Source organism: Schistocerca nitens, chromosome 1, assembly GCF_023898315.1.
Source record: "Schistocerca nitens isolate TAMUIC-IGC-003100 chromosome 1, iqSchNite1.1, whole genome shotgun sequence".
NCBI lineage: Eukaryota > Metazoa > Arthropoda > Insecta > Orthoptera > Acrididae > Schistocerca > Schistocerca nitens.
Genome location: NC_064614.1, coordinates 602371093 through 602383925, shown reverse-complemented (window position 1 = coordinate 602383925; position 12833 = coordinate 602371093). Strand labels below are relative to the sequence as shown.

The window sequence follows — 12833 nt, the reverse complement described above, 5'->3', positions numbered from 1 at the left end:
CTCCTGGTAGAGAACCTCTAAGAGAATAACCTCGATGATGGATGCTTGGACCACTACAGCGTGGCGTATGTGCGCGGGTGATATGAAAATACTCTCTTGCTTTCGAGAATAAACCCGCCGTGACGTCAGTGGGAGGCCCGGGCGACGGCAGCGCCGCAGCGAAGTAGCGGCCACGGAGCGCGACCTTCAGTCTCGCCAACGACAACCAGCGATTCAGTGCGTGTGTTGTGCGTGCGTCCTGTCTCAAATTACGTGCGCCTGTCAGTGACCCATGGCTGTCTTCCGCTAGACCGCATCGCTGAGTGCGCACAGTTCTGCAAATTTGTTGATATCTCGGACCTGTGAATCGCCGAATAGCCTCGTAAACGTCTCTGCTGATCAGCTGTAGAGTCGCTGTGTACCATTGTTGTGGCTGGTCTGGATTCGACAATATGGCAGGTAAAGCTGCGCGTGTGCTGTATACAACTGCTATGTTTTTTAGCAAACACAGAAACATCATATGTACAATTACGCAGTTCATTGATTTACTTTTTAATGTAATGTAGATGGTTATTAACGTATTTATCTGAAAAATTACTCGCTTACCGAAATGTGTTTATGTATTTGTAAAGCGTTATTTATGGCTGCAGTCTTAGGCAACATCTTACACTAGCACATACTCGGTACTAATACAAAGACTGACTCAGGGTTATATGAGAATTTATAATGCGTCTCATCATTATTTACCTCCGTCATTGCTACATATAGAGATGGATGAGCACTACCATTTTTTTTTGTTATTGCTAAGCTGTTTTACCAATCGTATTGCACTGCGTGAGCTCTAGACATTGAATTTTCTTATCAAAAGAAGCCCAATATATGCTGTTCTTACCCCAATTAAAAATACGCCAGTAATGAATTAAGTATCTTAATTCAGCATACTGTTTTTTTTTTTCGAAACATGTGTTACTAACATAGTTCAGAAATACTAAATGCTTTTTTTAATGTGGAAAAGGTAGGAGATTGCATTTAAAGAAAGAAAGTGGGTACTGCTTTTCTAAGCTAACTTGTCAACGGTGCGCTTTATTGACGTGTTGTGATGTGAAGACTGACATGGTGCGACTATCCAAGTTGGTTTATCCTGTACAAGCCTCTTTGCATAATAACTGCAACACATTTCAACCTGCCTTCTGTAGCCAAACCTTGGTTTCCCTCTACCATTTTCATCTCCCACACTGCCTTGCTTTCACGAGTCCTTGATGCCTCAGGATCCCTTCTTTTAGTCAAGTTGTGCTATCAATTTCCATTCTTTCAAATTTTATTTAGTACCTCTTAATCGCTTATCCAATCTCCCCATCTGATCTTCGTTGGTACCACATTTTAAAACATTCTACGAGTATTTTCATGTTGTCTGAACTGTTTATCGTAAACATTTCACTTTTACAAGGCTTTTGTACAGACTGATATGTTCAGAAAAGACTTCTCAACACTTAAACATATATTCGACGTTAACAAAAAAAATTTCATCTTCAGAAATGTTTTCTTGCTAATGCCAGCCTGCATTCCATATCATCTTTCTTCGGTCATTGTAAGTTATTTTGCTACCGAAATAACAAAACCCTCCACTATTTTTAGTGTCTCATTTACTAATCTAATTCCGCAGCACCGCCTGATTTGATACGACTAAATATCGTTACTCCTTTTTATGTTTATCTTATAGCCTCTTTTCAAGATAATATTCATTTCGTTCAACTGATCTTCCATGACCTTCACAGTTTCTAAGTAAACTACAACGTCATCGGCAAATCTTAAAGTTTTTATTTTTTTTCTTAGAAGTTTAATTACCCTTCCAAATTTCTCCTTGGTTTCCCTAGTTGTTGCTTAATATACAGACTGAAAAACTTCGAATGGTTGTATGGCTCTTTAATATTGCTGCTCAATGTGCATCGACTTCACAGAACCTTGGTATACAGAAATGTTGGCTGTCTTAAAGAGATGTAACTGTCAGAGGTGCTGTTTGATCTGGCTTTATCAGGTTATCCACAATGCGCCGAGGCTGTTGCTGGCGTAACGCCAGCCACACACAGGCAGAAACGACTGACAGATGCTTATGTTGCGAAACCATCGGACAGTGTTTTCCCTCTCGGAAATTGAGTTCATTGTTACGCTTGACAATAGTTGAGACTGGTTCACGGTTTGTGCCTCAATACTGCTGTTCACTATTAGCTTCATACTTACCAACATATAATAAGTTAACGAAGAGCTTACTTGGTTCTTCATCTACAGCCAAACCCCGTATGTCTTTCATATGTGACATCTGTAAGTCAAGATATGACAGTGTTATACGCTGTAGTAATGTACGTACCTAGCTACATAACTGTATACCGCCAGAGAGGGTTGCAGGTGGTTTGAGATTTGACTTTTATTCTAACAGTGAAGAACCATATTAGGCCTCGCGACATATTGCTCCACACGTTTGGCGGATACGTCCTTGGCTCAGGAACTTCTATTAAGTCGAAATGGTTCCGAGAAATTAACTGACGATCACAGATGTATTCTAACACAAATTATACCTAGTACCAAAAAGATTTACCAAAAACAGATCACGTTGATAATGGATCATGTGTCAGTTTACGTCAACAGCAAGTAATGATTGGCATTAGAATACTGACTGAAAAGGAAGATTTCTCAATTATTCACTGCGCTCTCGGTGTAACTAAACGCATTTTTAATTTTCTTGAGACATATTTTTCTGAAGAACTGTAAAATGATGACTTTTAAAAACCCCTGTTATTCTCTATATTCGTTGTAACTAGGGCATTTTGCAAGCAGTAGTGCTTCGTAGCACCATTGACGTCATAGACACAACCATGAGAGCGTACACAACTATATGCGAACTCTCACGAATCGTCGTGTCTAAGCAATAGTTAAATTTTCTGGTCTGTTAATCATGCAACAGCTCCGAAAGAGATTAACACTTGTGTTGGAATTCCGCTTCAGCGTTAGTGGCTACGCGCCTGGCACTTATTGATCATTTCCAGTGCCTCTGGATTCTCATGTATGAACCTTTTCTTTACACAGGGAACTTGTGCATTATGTGTACCAACTCTAAATTGCTTTTGGCTAAGGATCTATCCTTAGAACAAATTAAATAAGAATTCCATTTAGGTAACACTTACCTCTTCATGTGGTAAAGAGCATGAGGGTCGTGTCAGGGCCATATCCGGTTATCTCTTTGTGTGATTTACATTAGACTATACGGTCATTGCCGAACTGCTTACCTGTTTCTAGACACACAAAAAAGAATGAGTTTAACTAACGTTTAATCGATTGGGGAACGAACGAATAACCTCTCTATCTCGGTTTACTTGCGGCAGCAACTGATGAAGAGCATCATTAATTTGATGAAAAGGGAAAAATACAATTCTTGATAATGGATTAAATTTTTTTCTAATTTCAATTAGCGCAAATTAATTATCTGTGTCACACATTTATTTTATTGACGACGCATTTCGGGGCTTAAACCCTCAATCTTCAGTGGATTACAGGAGAATTCATTCTCTAGTATGTATCTACTTGTGTAATCAAGCTACAAATTAATTCTTCTATGTCCTTTGTAATCTTAATTTGGGACTGAAGCCATACATCTATACAATATACATGATGATTCCATAATGTTACAAACTTTCAGGGATGATGGAGAAGGATAAACACATCAATTTGAGGTAAGGTACCCTGGTCCGGAAAGGATCCACTCGAGAGTTATAAGCGAAAACCGTTCTGATATCTCTGACAGCGGACCGTGTCTACTAAAAGTACTTTGCTTTTCATATTTTTGGAGGATTTAGTGTGGAGCAAAACAAGAAAAAATTGTCCGTAAACATAGGCTATAATTACATATCTTAAGAGCTATGAGCACTTGTTCAGTAGATGAGATGTGTTTCACATTAATAAAAAAGAGGAAGTGCTCATTTCTCTTGAGATTTGCATTTCAGAGCCCATTTTACTGGACTTTTTTCACGTTTTGGTCCATTCTACCTCTTCCAAAAATAAGGAAAGCAAAGAGCCTGCAGTGTCAGAGGTATCATGACGGTTTTCGCTAGTAACTTTCTGCTTGGTGGTTTCCGGAACAGGGTACCTAGCCTCAAATTGGTACACACATATACACTACTGGCCATTAAAATTGCTACACCACGAAGATGACGTGCTACAGACGCGAAATTTAACCGACAGGAAGAAGATGCTGTGATATGCAAATGATTAGCTTTCCAGAGCGCCGGTGGCACCACCTTCATCGTGCTGACATGAGGAAAGTTTCCAACCGATTTCTCACACACAAACAGCAGTTGACTGGCGTTGCCTGGTGAAACGTTGTTGTGATGCCTCGTGTAAGGAGGAGAAATGTGTACGATCACGTTTCCGACTTTGATAAAGGTCGGATTGTAGCCAATCGCGATTGCTGTTTATCGTATCGCGACACTGCTGCTCGCGTTGGTCGAGATCCAATGGCTGTTAGCAGAATATGGAATCTGTGGGTTCAGGAGGGTAATACGGAACGCTGTGCTGAATCCCAACGGCCTAGTATCACTAGCAGTCGAGATGACAGGCATCTTATCCGCATGGCTGTAATGAATCGTTCAGCCACGTCTCGATCCCTGAATCAACAGATGGGGACATTTGCAAGACAACCACCATCTGCACGAACAGTTCGACGACGTTTGCAGCAGCATGGACTATCAGCTCGGAGACCATGGTAGCGGTTACCCTTGACGCTGCATCACAGACAGGAGCGCCTGCGATGGTGTACTCAACGACGAACCAGGGTGCACGAATGGCAAAACGTCATTTTTTCGGATGAATCAAGGTTCTGTTTACAGCATCATGATGGTCGCATCCGTGTTTGGCGACATCGCGGTGAACGCACATTGGAAGCGTGTATTCGTCATCGCCATACTGGCGTATAACCCGGCGTGATGGTATGGGGTGCCATTGGTTACACGTCTCGGTCACCTCTTGTTTTCATTGACGGCATTTTGAACAGTGGACGTTACATTTCAGATGTGTTACAACCCGTGGCTCTACCCTTCATTCGATCCGTGAGAAGCCCTACATTTCAGTAGTATAATGCACGACCGCATGTTGCAGGTCCTGTACGGGCCATTCTGGAAACAGAAAATGTTCGACTGCTGCCCTAGCCTGCACATTCTCCAGATCTCTCACCAATTGAAAACGTCTGGACAATGGTGGCCGAGCAACTGGCTCGTCACAATACGCCAGTCACTACTCTTGATGCACTGTGGTATCGTGCTGAAGCTGCATGGGCAGCTGTACCTGTACACGCCATCTAAGCCCTGTTTGACTCAATGCCCAGGCGTATCAAGGCCGTTATTACAGCCAGAGGTGGTTGTTCTGGGTACTGATTTCTCAGGATCTATGCACCCAAATTGCGTGAAAATGTAATCACATGTCAATTCTAGTATAATATATTTGTCCAATGAACTCCCGTTTATCATCTGCATTTCTTCTTGGTGTAGCAATTTTAATGGCCAGTAGTGTGCTCGTGGTCTCGCGGTAGGGTCCCGGGTTCGATTCCCGGCGGGGTCAGGGATTTTTACTGCCTCGAGATGACTGGGTGTTGTTGTGTCGTCTTCATCATCATCATTCATCCCCATTACGGTCGGAGGAAGGCAATGGCAAACCACCTTCACTAGGACCTTGCCTAGTAAGGCGGCGCGGGTCTCCCGCGTCGCTCCCCTGCGCTCTGTAAAGAAGTATGGGACTCATCATCATCAGTCTATACATACACACACACACACACACACACACACACACACACACACACACACACACGTGTGTGTGTCTGCTGGGAAAATGTGTAGTTTTGGTTTCTTTCTCGGAGATGGTTTTTACGATGGCAGAGCAATTAAACAATTAGGTAAATTTTTCGCATGGTCAGTTGTATGTTTCTCTTTCACGAACCGGTAGTTGAGAAAGCCAGTTCATACTCTTACCACGCATTATTCAGAAAACGAAAAAGTAGTGTAACCTGAAGTTTTGTAATTGTATTTCGTACCAAACTAAAAAACTTAAAGAATAAAAAAAAAAAACGAACACAAAGGAGCCTCTTTCATTCATATTCTGCTTGATTTATCATAATTTCGAGTTCCACACCTTCTAAGTGGGCGAAGTCACAATGAGGAGCCGAATTTTGCGCCCTGACACAATTTCCAGGGATACTCCACATAAGGAAGTGTTTCCAGTCCCCATACGTATTTAGCAATAGTGAAACATTTGCGGTTTCGCTTGTTATAAATAAAAACAAAGCTACTTACAAAGTGTTCCAGCAAAAAGAACAACTGAGTTCGTTTTATTTATATACATTTGTATCCATGGCTACCGCTACGAATCAGCGGTATAGACAACATGCAGATATATGTTTACATATTTAGAACGTTGTCATATAAATATAGACTCGTATTAAAAAGTTATACACATACATTTCAGTATATATGTGATAATGTATCTATTTCATGATTTGAACTCCGAGTTCAGGTTTTCATATTTCCGTCACTAACGTGTAGACAGCACTAAAAGTTGTTGTGTATCGTCTAGTATCCTTGAGAAGCTTCTAAAAAGGTCATTGCCACCATCTTAGCACTATCATGTTTTCTGTTATGGATGAAAATTTCTAACACTGCAGAGAGATTCATTTTGTGGTCTCTGTTTAGTTTATGAAGTATTATTAGATTGTCGTCTATGTTCGCACGACTTTATAACGTACTTTGAGTGGAATCCCTATATCATTGCTGTGTTTCCCAGTGGATTGAAAGACTCGTATTTCCTCAGCGCCCAATGCAAAGTCGACCCAGCCACACTGTTCTTTATTTACATACCTCCTACTGTCAGCAGTCGCAAACGAAGTGTGTACTTGGACCTGTGGAACGCATAGCAGAGTCCACGATTAGACGAATGTTCTAACTGACAACTTACAGCCGGTTTCTAACGTGGATACATATTGGAGCATTGCTTTGAGGAATAAGGCGTAACAATTTGCTTTAAGTAGTAACCATTTGCCTAAAGCGGAGAACGGAGAAATTGAAGCTATTTTGAGTGAAATTTAAAGACTGTTTAACAAGTAACAAATAAAATGCCTATTTCGGCCATGAAAAGAACTTTTGCTTTTAAGAACAGTCTAGGACTGTACCATCAAAATAATATCAGCCAGGTCGAACTGAATGTAACCTGTGACAGGTTTTATTAAACCATATATCCCAAAAATCTGCATTGAGCTCGATGAACTCGGTCCAGTGAGATTCCATTTGTTTTCGCCTCAGTAAGGAAATTTATTACTAACTCTGAATAATGTTATTTTAGAGCATAGATAACCAAAACAATTCTGAATATCTCTTAATATCAGTTTTGAGGTTAGGAAGCAGGAAAAAAATTACATTCTGGGAACAAATCGAGTGGCGAACTATTTCGAAACTCAGTTGGAACACTTCATCAATCACAAAGACCAGTGTGTTAGCAGGTGTGGTGTTCTCGTTTTAGAACACATTTCCTCTGATTATTCTAGGTCATGTCTTTTTCATTTCACCAACTAACGTTGCATAATAAGAGTCAATCACTGTTTTACTTTTTCACAAGTAATTAGTAGTCTTTATAATCTGTGATTCCCTAATAAAGGTCGCCGGCCATGTACCACTCGACAAAATCAATTTCCTCTCTGTTTTTAAGTACCTTAAATTTCGCCAATCTACTTTTTGAAAAATCCTGAGTACTTAAAAAAACCTACCCCGTGGGTAAAATTGTGATTTTTTTATTTTTTTCGTATTTGCGATTAAATAGTTGTTTAAATTATTATGATTAATTTATTCAAAACACTAACCCATTCTTAAAATCATTTTATTTGTGCCTCGTGTCTTGCCCTGTTAGCACTGGATCCATTGAGAGAATCTTCTCCACATACAGGCTTGACTGGTCAGAATTAAGAAATAAATTAGGAGAGAAGAGACCCAAGAAATTAGTGAAGGTCTATAAATATATATATTTAAACTAAATTGTACTTTATAGTCATTACTGTATAAAATTAACTTTTTTATGGAAGTGTAAAAACAATATTGATAAAATAAATTCTTATGACAGTAAGTAGTTGTCTTCAGTAAATATGACGGCTCTTTTTAGTTTGTGGAAGACTTACTATGTAACATTTTGTATGTTATTTAAATTTTCATAATTAAATATAGTTGGGCTTTATTGGGATTTTTGGCGGTTTTTTAAATATTTTTGAAACGCATGGTCTTTTTGGGTGGGATTGAATTACAACCAACTTCATTTGAATTGAGGAGCCACGTAACTCTAGAGCCACGTAACGACTCTAGTTTCACGGTATTACGTTTCAGGTTTTCGAAACGCGATTTTGGAGTACCTTTCCTCGATTATTTTTTCATCTGTGGACAATAAACGTCGCTCCGTTCGTATGCATAACTCGGTTTGGAAATGATATACCCGGTTATAGAAGGTGACTTCAAGTCCAAGGATTGTTATAGTTGACGCATCCCTTCTTTTGCCTCTGGAACTGTTTGTCGAAGTGAAAGATGACGAGCTGCACCGTGGTTAAATGGTATGTCCGAACGGAGGGAGGCATCTCCAGTAGGACCATGTCTAGTAAAGCAGTCCAATGGTCAAACCAACCTTCAGAGCGATGACATTTTTATCTATCAACCCCCTCACAGATCTTAATGCAACTGTCTTTTTTCATGATACCGTAAATGTTATTGACCTTTCTGCTTGAGAAACCTCAGTCGCGCCAAATCTTGATTAAAAGTGCGGGGTTGCCATGAATTTCTTCTCTTGTTTCTGCACGATAATCTACAAATCAAAAATCTTTTGACACCGGTCATTTTGAGATAGCTGCCAGCCAATACTTGCGTTAAAGCTGTTCCAAATATGAAAGAAACCATTAAAGTAATCATGCCTGCCAGCAATGATGCTGCTTAACAAGATGTCTCCCTATTTCATAAAAGTTTATCGGAGTTATCTGTTCATCCTTGTAGATCATGTTTTTTTCAGACACTTCAGTGATGTTCTGCTTGCTAAACGGAAGTGGCGACGTTAACCCTTTAAGTGACAAAATGTTTCATGTAGCATAACAATGAAATACATGTCAGTATGTACTCTTTGGGAATAGTAATCAGTAAAACTGCTCAATTTATTACATATTTCAAAGTCTACCATGAGTTATGGGGTGGCAAATATTTGTATTATTGAGTCAGGAGCACGAAATCTGTGCTGGTAAAGTTCGAAAAAATCTGCAAGAAATTAGCAATGTCATCTTATATTAGTAAACATATGCTCTCAGGAGGAGGACATTAACCGAAGGTCTGGGGTTCAAAACCAAATTTAGACCATGCATCTAAACCCAGATTTGCAGCCACTTGAGTATCAAGAGTCAGTTTCACGTCTTGCAGGAAACACTTCTTCAAGCACAAACAGTGTCTACCTGTTGCATCTGTACAAGACGTCTCACCCTCTGGTCCACGTGATACTGTGTTACGAAGACTACCATCGGCTAATATAGTAGTGTTTGAAACTGTAGAAATAGTAGCCACATCATCTGCATCAGTCTCTTTCGAATCTTCTGCGTGCTCGTCTGTCAGCTCTTCCCAACAGTTCGTTTCATGATTGGCCTGAACTTCATCGCCGTGGAACTTAGCCACCACCATAAAGTCATTCTTACAGATAAAAAATAATAATTTTCGAATGTTAATATGATACCTCTAACTATGACAACCAGTCAAAAATGAGTAAGTAATATGGCTAATACATTCAAGTGTGTGCATGAACTATTTTCGTCACGTTGCTTATTTTCAATCATCGTCGCACAAGTGCTCTGTCAGCGGAAATATTTTTTATTATCTCAGCTGCTAACATTTTTGAGGTACTTTGTGAAACAATATTATCTGCAATGTTCATTTTCACTAGACGAAGCATTTCACAGCATATAATCAGTAAAATTGGATGTAACTAGGAACTGAATTCACGACAGTCTATTTGGTTACAAGAAAGGCCCAGAATAAAACTGTCAAAATATTGCGTAGAAACAACTCCAGTATTGATTTTATACTTTATACTGCAGGAATTGTTACTGTGAATTGAATTTATATCGGAAGATGTCAGTCCTTACTCACTTGTTCGCTGATAGCTTAGCTATAAAAATTGTATTCTTATTTATCTGAGAAAGTACTGTGAATACATTAATACCAGTAAAATCGACTGTTTGTAGTAAATAAAGTAACAAACAGTATTTAAGATCAGCAGTATGTATATTTACTAGCGTCAAAGGGTTAAGTTAGCAGACACGTTGAAACCTATGGGAGATTGAGGAACCTGTTAATACCTGCGTATTAGTTAACAAAAAGGAACAGGAGATAATCGCCACACGACTTGTCTGTCGTTAAACTAAATGTATAAAAAAGAATATTTCTAGTTTGTTGATACAGTCCTATAATTTGAGTGTTCAGTCACCGGCACCAGCCTAATACAAGTTTTTTTATAACAAATTTAATTTTTTGTCCATGATTATCTTGAGACACAAGGACGTTCCGCTATTGCGGAAATTTGTAATAATGAAATGGCAACTCTCTTTGGACGATGCTCTTTTGGCCAAATCGGCTACGGTTAGTAATTAATCACCTGTTTTAGTGAATGTCTGAGAAAGCATACAGCTGCACACAAACATCATTAGCACAATCTGTACTAGACAATGCTAGTCCCTCAGACGTGGGAATCTATCACAGAGAATCACAAAGATATTGGCTATCAATTAATTTTATAAATCAGTGTAGTAGATTGCCAGTACGAGTAAATAAAGCGTGTGATCAACTACTCTCTGTAATGGGGTCGAGACGCCGTGTACAATTGCTGCCGGACTCGCCTGCTAGTTATGCTACCCTTTGAGGCATGATACAGAATTCCTCGAGGCATGCCGAAAATTGCATGCATGAAATCCCACGATTAATAGGTATGTACGTCGTCTCGGTTTAATAACATTGTCGCCGTTTCACGAAGGAAGGATTATTTTCTGTGCGAACGCTGAATGTATTAAAGCAGTTACACCGAACACAGCAATACGTTAGCTGTTAAATTGGAAACAAGAAATATTGGCGCTATGATTTATCTGTCACGATTTTTTCTTGTATACATTCGTCAATCTTAGCACTGGTTCTTCATCAAGCGACATTTAATGTCTTATACATCGTTGCCCAACATGTCAACGTCATTTCCATAGTCAGGAAATTAACTTTGGGGACGGATGCGTTTGTCTTTCATTGTAGTCCTGGACAAAGTCCTTCAAACTGTTACGAAATGTCACTAGTGTATTTGTTTCAAGAGGATGACTCATGAATGCAGTGCAGTGTTGTTATTTCTGTTATTACAGACGACGGAAAGGATAATCACGAAACTTAGTGCCGACACATAGTCTACTCTTCTTGGATTGGACTATTGGGGCTCCCGACCTTAATGTCTTCATCCGTCTAATAGGACACAAGTAAGAGGATTATACGCATACATCTACATGATTATTCCGCAATTCACACTTAAGTGTTTGGCAGATGATTCATACAGAACCACGTTCACATTCTTTCCGTGAGACTCTTCCATGCGAAAAGTATTATTTTTCTTATTTTATTACAATGGTCATTTCTCGCAATAAAGATTTTTTAGCATTCGGAGGAGAAAGTGGACGATTGTAATTTCGTGCAAAAAATCTCATCGAAACAAAAAATGCCTACATTTTAATAATAGCTATTCCGACTAGCTTTCCAAATCCGTAGCGGTCGCCCCTATTTCGCGGCAATGCAAAACGAGCTGCCCTTCTTTGAACTTTTTCGATGCCTTCTCCCGATCTTATCTGATACGGAGCTCATACCTCGCAGCAATACTCCAAAATACAACGGACAAGCGTAGTGTACGCAGTCTGTTTAGTATATTTGTTATGCAGCCTTTGGTTCGTCTTTTTTAAGTATTAGTGTGGAGGACCTCACATTGTTTGCTATTGTTGGTCCATTGCCACTTTTCCACCATTGACACTTCTTGTCTTGTAATTCGCTTTGATTTTCTCGTGACTTTATTAGACAGTAAACGAGCGTACCATCTACAAACAATCTAAGCGGGCTGCCAGATTGTTTTCTAAATGTTTACCTAGGAGGGCGTGCTGAAAAGTAATGCCTCCGATTTTTTTATGTGTAAACTTTTAAAAGTTTTTTAAATAAAAAACGTTATCATCATTCTACAGTCTTCATGTCTATACTTTTGCAGCTCTCTGCCGCTAGAGGGTCTGAATTCTAGCGTGAAACATGGCGGTGTGTAACGTAACTACTCTGCGCCACATAATTAAAGCATCACTTTGTCGAGGCACCGTAGATTCCCACCCATTGCGACGCTTAAGTCTGAAATTTGGCTCAAAGGTGCGTGCAACTTGGCTCTGTAATGGTGCAAACGTTTGGCGCCCTGCGATGTAACCTACGGGCTCGAGGACGCTTCAAACAGCAAGGTGTCGACACATGCGGAAAAGAATCCGCAGCTCAGAAGTTCATGTCACGTGTAAGTTTGGCTAACGACGTCACGTTGGCACCAAACTTCACCACAATTCTGTCCAATGCCACCGTGGACGTATCACGTGAGGGGAAGGTCGTCACGCCCCCCTCTTTCCTTCTTTTGGCGCCTCTGCGATGGAGGTCACAACTTCAACGCCCTGCGTTGACATCAGGAGGTTTTCTTATGAGTGGCCAATGAATACAGTCCAGACACACCGCAGCTCAGAATCGGCACGAGAAGACCACCGGAGGGGG

General features: G+C 40.0%; 1 protein-coding gene across 3 annotated transcripts in view; it reads left to right on the top strand.

Annotated features, from left to right (window-relative positions):
* The window catches only part of LOC126256619 (uncharacterized), a 504533-nt gene that overhangs the window by 290308 nt on the left and 201392 nt on the right, over positions 1 to 12833 (top strand). The window contains exon 1 of one of the 3 annotated variants that reach the window (XM_049955498.1): positions 186 to 438. The exons of the other annotated variants lie outside the window; for them this stretch is intronic. The gene's annotated coding sequence lies outside the window, so the exon portion shown is untranslated. Of the gene's footprint in view, positions 1 to 185; positions 439 to 12833 lie in introns of those variants that run through there. 3 annotated transcript variants of the gene reach the window in all.